Source organism: Sinocyclocheilus anshuiensis, unplaced genomic scaffold, assembly GCF_001515605.1.
Source record: "Sinocyclocheilus anshuiensis isolate Anshui unplaced genomic scaffold, SAMN03320099.WGS_v1.1 scaffold524, whole genome shotgun sequence".
In the NCBI taxonomy this organism is placed as follows: domain Eukaryota; kingdom Metazoa; phylum Chordata; class Actinopteri; order Cypriniformes; family Cyprinidae; genus Sinocyclocheilus; species Sinocyclocheilus anshuiensis.
In genome coordinates this window covers 3,314,514-3,323,024 of record NW_015555703.1, presented here as the reverse complement: position 1 = coordinate 3,323,024, position 8,511 = coordinate 3,314,514, and positions in this window count along the sequence as shown.

Sequence of the window (8,511 nt, the reverse complement as noted above, 5' to 3'; positions counted from 1 at the left end):
AAAAAAAAAAAAAAAAAAAAAAAAAATCAAAAGATTCAGATTGTATTAAGTTAAATCTTCTGAAGTTTATTTGAACGTCCACCAGTCAGGTTAAAGAAACATGTCACTAAAATGCCTGTAAGTTTTGTTGATTCACAGTTATTCAGAAATGCTATTTGGGAATAAGCCAGTGGCATCTTCTTTTATTTTTCTTCGTTTTATTGAGATGTGATGCCACGAACAGTTAGAGGCTTTTAAATTATCAAACTTTCCGAACAATTAATAAAAAAATGAAGAATATTTAAAAGCGTGTAAAAAGTGATGACCTGCAATTGTTACCTTAAAGAGCTATTTCTATTTGACTGAACCCATAAAATTTAATTTTATTGTATACATTTATGTATTTAGGTTGATTCAGCGATATTAAATAATATTTTTGACTTAAATGAAACCAGTTAGTTTAGATGTTACCATTTTTCAGTGTGTGAAAGCTCGCTGATGCTTAAACTTGTTTTTAAAGGTTTAAGTTTGTGTATATTTATTACTATTATTATTATTATTTACAGACAATATTATTTTTTATGTATTTATTTTAGTCTGCGTCCCAGTTATAGGCCCAAAGACCTTGAGGGCAAATGCACATGTTCTCATTGCCTCACATATTTTCATTGCACGAGCGGTTAATTAATCGGGTAATTAACAAGCGTGCGTCAACAAAACGTCTCGGATTTGCCTCGTTCACTCGGCTTGGTATGTGGTAAATGTGCACATATTCCGCTTGTTTAAAATTGTACTTTAAAATAGTAGTCACACTACACATGCATAATTTCTATAGAGATGAACATAAATATTCATAACCAATTTTTGACCTTTTTTTTTGTTACGGCAATAATAATAAGCCTGATTAATAGGCTGATTAATAATAATAATAATAATAGGTTTCAGTATAAGTAAGCGTTCATATATAAAAACATGACACTTACAAATTACGCTACAGCTTATAAATAATTGCATGTGCGCATGGTCACAATGAATGTTGGCCTTCCACAGCGCATTCTCTCACCACAAAAAAAGTTGTAATCATGCTCATAAAAGTGATTAGAGCCTTTCCCGAGTAATAAACAAACGTCGTGTTAAGCCCCAGATTGATGGCGCCCTCACAGAACGGGCCAGGTCAGGAAGGAATAAAATTCAATCAGTGCGCAGGAATCATTTTTCATGAGACGGAAAAGGCAGAAGGGGACGGGGGTCAATAGGGAGGATGTCGGCCGCCGGAGCACCATCAACAACACCGCAGGAGAACAGCGACACGAACGTGCTGCGATCTCCAGATCAGCCTCTTAAATCTGCATGATTTCCAGCTCCCTCACGAGCATGCAGTCTTGTCGGACTTGAACAGAGCGGTCTGAATTACAGCACAGTCCAGGTGAAGAACTGCATTTTGCTGCTTGCATGCAGGCCTTCATTTGAAATTCCACATGCAGGCTTTCATTCGAGCTCTTGGATTTACAGAGATCCTGATTCCTGCGCCAGGCTGCAGGCTGGAGTGTTTCAGGCGTTGCAATCTCTGGCCTTTGAAACGAATCATAGCTGTTTTACGCAATAATATCAGCCTACATGTAACGTAGAAAAGGCCTATCTTGCTTTGTCAATCCCCTTCTAATTATAACCTCCAATTAATTAACTGAAATGCTTGTTCAAAGCAGATTAAAAGTTATTTAAATATTAATAAAGCACATTTTTTTGCAACAAAAGCGGCTGTTGAAGCGTAAACCAAACATGAATAGTTTGCAACAATTTATGTAAAATGTTTCTATTTAATACATTTTCCGTTCTAAAACGGACTTTTAAAATGTTACAAATATTTGATAATAAAATGCTACACAATCCTGACGATCTCTGTAAACATTATTTTATAGACATGGGATTTGATGTGTTTCAAGCACTTGTTTTTCTTTGTAGCTCAAATGTTATGCATGCTTTCCTGTATCCAGATATTTAGGTGGGCCGGTCATTTTGATTTAGCCTGTTTGGTATTAGTCTATATATCAGTGGATTATTATTATTATTATTATTATTATTTTTAAATACAATATTTATTCCTGTACGAGTATCCCACATGGATTTGAACCAAAGTGATCAGCATTACTTTGATGTCAAAACATCCCAATTTCAATTTTAGGAGAACGATATCGACGAGCAAGTACATTTTATGACAATTTCACTTGACAGAACAGCTAAAAGATGCCACAACAGCGTTATACTGTGGCTCATCGAAAAACACCAAACTAATGCAAATGAAAACAAACCGTATTACACGAATAACATGACAACATCTCAATTTCTGGACTAAGTATGTCCATGCAGACTTCTAATACGTTTGTAAATTAAATGATTAAAATGATTAAAGATTAAAAAGCTCATTTGATTGAATCTAATGATCATGTATCAGTCACGAAGCGCAGGTATCTTTCTCTCTAGCAGAATCAAGCTCTCTAGTGAACCGACCTATTAAACTGTTTACCCACTGAACTCTATTTATTTTTACATCTACGTTCGTTATTGCACAGATGAAGAATATTACGTTGTGTTTACCTATATATCCGTTTCAGTGTCAAGATCGCGATGAGTTGCTGGCGCTTTTGTTCTGCTGAGACTATTCGCTCATGGCAATGTGTGATTTATCAGAGACAATGTAAAATGCATAAACAATAAAAACAGAAGATGTGAGATGAATTCTGAATAAAGCCATCTCCAATATTTTTGTTGCTGCGGGAGAATGCTGTCTATACCTTTATCCACCATTATGACATATATGTGTTACATATATGTTATTATATAATCACATATGTGTTCATATTTCACTTTTTTTTTCAACAACCTTGAAAATAAAATAAAAGATCTTGTATGAGGAAATGTATTAAATGAAGAAATTATGTTGCGGATACAAACCGGTAAGATAATTAATTCATAGTGTTTTGAACATACACACCCTTTAATCTATAAAACATCGTAATTAATACTGTCCTTCAACTATATTTTGAAAATGCAGCGGATTATTTACAGTTTTAATTTGAATGAATGCAACCCGTATTTTTCTGTCTCACGTTCTTATGTTTTTGCAATTACAAACCTAATAACGACATTACAATTACATTGTGTAACGTCAAATTATAATATGCTATAAGTTGTATTATTTAGTACCTATTAGTCTAATGCAACTTTAATAACATGAATGCCAGTGTAACCTATCCAACTGCATCAACAGTAAACGCTCATCCACAAATATGCAACTCATTTGCATCGCTCAGCGCACGCGCTAAAACCAAACCCACTTTCTGGATCAATCCGCATCGGTATAGACGTTTCCATTTCCCGGGTGAGTGAGGACGGAAGAGTTGAGGTGAGAGAGAAACACACCGTGCACCTGTATGCTTGACTGAGCGCTGAGGCCGAATGGAAAAGAGCAGCGTCTCAAACTCACAGTTGCTGCACAGAGCCCAAACTCAAAGCGCCATCTGTTTTCAATTAGGAGTCCACATAGACTCAGACTCTGTCTGACAGTCAAGCTGCCAGTTAAAGGCTCAAAGACTTGTCCTGAAAAAATATCCCACCCTGCAGCCTCCTTTTTAGCGTGCTTCGAAACCCACGATTTTTCTATTTAAGCTGAATAAATAGCTTCCCAGCGGATGAAGCTTGCGACGCGAATTCAACAGTTCGGGTTACAGAATCAAAGTCGGAGTCGACAACAGGTTTTCACTTCATTTAATTAAAAAGCAACAGCTGAAAAAAAAAAAAAAAATTTACTACACGCTTATTTTAGACCAAATGTTTACCGCATTTCCGGACACTGGCCGGCCTACTGAACAAAGCATCTGAAAGCCTCAACAATTAACCAATCGAAAGAAGCAAGTCGCCGTTTCTTGGCATCTCTATCCAGTCTGCAGCTCTCACATGCATCCCACACGCCCATCGCTGGCTCCTGCACCTCTTTGCGTGAATAAAGGGACCAGTGTGATTTTAGACTTAAGGGAAATGACCGAGCCCACCGACCTTTGGATAACCCGAGCACCCTGGCACGCAAACGCGCAGCTCAACACAGCTCGCCTTGAGTGCAGACCCTCAGCCCACCTCGCCTCGTGTACTAATTATAGCCGCTTTCACCTGAATACCTCAATTCTGCTCCTTTGACATAGACGGTTTTGTCTCCAATTTAAATTTACGATCAGATTTCCCCCCCTGACGTCTTGGCTGCCTTTTCCTATTTTAATTACTTCAACCAGAGAGGAAAAAAAAACGTGATCATTTGTGAGAGGTCTTGATGAATGAAACCTGCGCTTTTTTTTTCTCGGGTCAAAAAGTCTCTTTTGTGCACGTCTTAATTAAACACATTTGCACGAGTTTTAAAAGTAGACATGAATGTGAATATCGAAATGCACTTACATTTCGTGCGAAATTTCATTTGGAGTAATATCGGTATTATTTTTGAAAGGTTTAGGCCCGTACGATTAATAAACTCCAAGCTACTACTAACTAAAAACAAATAATCCCTGTGTCCCATGATGACTGGATTGAGGTGATAACGAATGAGTGAAGTTGGAATGACTTCATAATTTAGCAAATGCCCTCTTTTTCCGTTCAGCATAACTTGATATCAAACAGTCTACAGCTACTATATTTAATCACCAGGATAAAAAAGTAGGTCCGTCGTTATAATGTTCACCTATTTATTTTAAATTTGCTATATGCATATAGGATATATAATTAATGCCACTAATAAATATAATTTTATATCTGCAGTTGCCAAAGGCAAAAAAATAAATATAAAAATAATGCACATTTTAAGTGATACTCAATTTAAAACGATTTAAGGTTCATATATAATAATATCCACAGTGTCCTTTTTAGCACTGTGCCCCATTCAAAATGTAATTTATTTTCATCTCATTTATGCTTGCGTGTCCTTTTAAGCGTGTTTTTTTAAACATAAAAAGCTAATACTGCAAAAAACTGTTGTACAACAAAATCAGCACAATCATGCGTAAATAAATGAACGAAATATTAAAATTCAGGGGTTTTAAACGCACAGGGTTCATTTTAATGGCGTGACATTTATATAATAAAAAAGTATTACAAAATGATGCTTCTACCAAATAACAACAAAAGGTATTTATTATTTATTTATAATATTTTTTATGTTTTTTTTTCATGCTAATGTTGGTTATGCTCACATATGGCTTTATTATCACCTGTCTATTGATACAACTAAAAACAAGAACGCTAATTAGACATTGTAAATATAGATATGCCTGACATGGTTATATTGCTGTTATATTTTCACTAGTACATTAAAGACTTACTGTATACAGGATCATATTTCCTAAACCTCTTCATCTTTAAAATAAGTACTGGTCTAAGGGTGAGGTTTCTCTTCATATGCTCATAAATAAGATATTATAGGGCATTGCTAATAATCAGCACTCTGAGATTTTTACATGCAGTCCAGGGCAGATGTTCACCAGTTTTCTTCAAGGGTTCTAGGATCTGTTTTTTTTGTGAGCAGGATCAGTATAAACATGCAGGAAATCTGAGCCTGGATCTCTTCTTCTGCTTTGAAACACATTATATATACAGGTGCAGAGATCTTGGGACAAGGCATACGATGGGGATTTATTTGATTTCTTATTTTTATTTTTTTTTGTTAAAAACTCCCTCCAACAAATGTGTCAGTAGCCAGAGAGCATGTGGGTTAGAAATACCATGTTTGTTTTTCTAAAAAGAACAATGGCAGTGGACAGTTTGTGTCATACTTGTATAAAATGCTGGGACATGTTTTGATGGACAGGTTTGATAAACATCCTAAACTCATCTGGCAAAGTACCAGTGACATACTGATAGTCATTTTACTTATTTTACATCATTTTTACACATATGGCATTTTTGCCTACCACCAACTTCTGGCCTTCTTTGGGATTTAAGGTACAGAAACACACAGGAAGGTAAAAAATAGAAGTTTTAGAAATAATTTTCTTTAAAACAATTGTGGTTATGACTATGCATCAGTGCTGCTGTGTGAGAGGTAATGAAACCGATCTCTGGAAATGAAACTTGTAAATACTGACTAAACAGGATAGTGACTACAGCAGATTTTACAGATGCTATAGATGACAAACAGAAGCAATGGTTTCCTCTGACTGCATGTATGCGTGTGTCCGGGGATATTTGTTCAGGAGTTTTCTCTGCTCAAGATTAGTTCATGTTTCCACTCTGATTGTGATCTGTGTCCAGAATACCAGGAAACCAGGAACACACACACACACATCACAGTGCTGGAGAGTCAGAGTTAAAGCCAATATGCGTTCGCAACTCATTTAGCTTCACTAATTTGATGCATTTCCAACTGAAACAGGATATCCAATGAGAAAAAATGAAAAATGGAACTTCATCAGATCTCCATATGACAGGCAGTTGCATGGAGAGGTTGAAAAATAAAATGGCTTGGCAAAGTCATCTGAAATAGAAAATCTGAGTTTTTGGATGCGAAGCAAATTATATGACATCTTAATGAAAGATCACAGACAAACATTGTTTATTTTAGAATTTCATGCACAGTTGAATCAGTCACAATATGACCAGGAATGTCTATTAGGAAAGTAAATAAGCTCATTTTGGACTTTCACTACCCACTTGTGCTTGTAGTGCACTTCAAACCTTAATAGTATATTTCGTTACACATTTTTGCAATTACAGCTTTCCTGTACCTCAAACAGTAGAGTATGGCGCTAACATAACCAAGGTTATGGGTTCAGTTTCCAGGGGACGCAAGAACTGATTAAAAAAATAATACTACTAATAATAAAATAAATGTGTACCTTCAATGTAAGTTGCTTTGGAATAAATGCATCTTCCAAATGCATAAATGAAAATGCAATGAAATAAAAGGCCACCTAAGTGTATTTAAAGAGAGCGACGATGTTTCTTAACACACTTAAGTGCACTTTTAAATTATACCAATGTGATTTAAGCACTAAATCCAACAGAATATGAAATGCTCATGACAGACGTCACAGGCTACATCTTTAGGCGATTGGCTCTCATCTGCTTAAAGTTCAGGATTTTCGTTGCTCTCACAGTTTGATTTGCTCCGCTGTCAATCCCACAATCCCTGCTGGAGCCCATCGCTCAACTCCCATTGAGAGTACACTGACAATTCTGCTCATTTCCACAACAACTAAAAAATAAATCTAACGTTTGCTGAAGACATCTCTGACGTCTTCTGTTTCTCAGATGTGTCTCCTGCAAAAAAGACCCCAGTAATCTCACATGTGTCTTCTTTAGAGACTTCTTTAGAAGAGTTGTGAACAATGTCTCTAACTGTACATGACCAATCAGAGTGTCAGAATATCAACCCTAAAAATGTCATGTGCACAAATGCATGTTTCAGATAATTCATTAGGAATTATGACCAGAGACAATCACCATCATATGCATCCAGTTATGGGCCACAGCAGTAACCTCAGACAAACCAAATATGTCCTGTTTTATCAAATTCAACCGACCTCACTGAAAGTGCTCTCACACACAGTGGAGAAACGGGTGGGGGTCCGGGAGAAATGCTTAAATTAAATCTGTTCAATTAAAACATTTGGCAGAGTTCACTAATATTATACTTTTTATAATGTCTCCGGGAATGTGCACTGCACAAAATACTGGCTTAAGTTACAGGTAAGACGGAAGACAAAATATATGAGAAATGCAGTAATATGCCAATGGCGATGGTCAAAAGCTGAAATGGACACTTGATAGTCCCTCACTGATGTTAGTGAGGTATGGCAAACATCCACGTTTCTCTCTGTCCTTCTTTCTTGCTCTCTGAAGCCCCCAGAAATCAAAAGCACACACACACACACACACACACACACACACACACACACACAGTTCAGAAAGACCCTGTCAACAGCTCCTTTATTTGACCTGGTTAGGTAGAGTTCTTGTTTACATGCTACCATTAAGTACGGTTTAATTTTCTTGGCCGAGTGTGGAAGACATCTTGTCAAAATATTAAAGTCACTGTGTGTGTGATAGTTTGGCGAGATGGAAACATTTTTTTTTTCATGGTTGCATAAAGGACGAGTGTGAAATAAATGCCCTCAACTTTGGCTTCTATATTTAAATTCATGCTTGTTGTTAAAAGCGGACCTTGACCCTGGACAGACCACAATCATGCACACATATGAAGCTGACAAAAGTTGCAGACTAGTCTTACATTGTTGTCCTCTTGAGCAGCGTGTCAATTACACAGGGACTTTACAAGAGGTCAGCCTTTGAAAAGGAAGTCCTGTTGGTAATTGTCTTGCGCAACACAAAAAAACAACAGCATTTTATCTTGCCCACTTTATCTTAATGCACTCCAGCAGAGCTGATGACGTATAGCCAGGCTCATTGGAAAAACGTACCTCTATCTAAATGATTGCAAAACTCCAAAAACATACCAATACATACAATTCACTGCAGTTTCAAGCTGAAATGAAC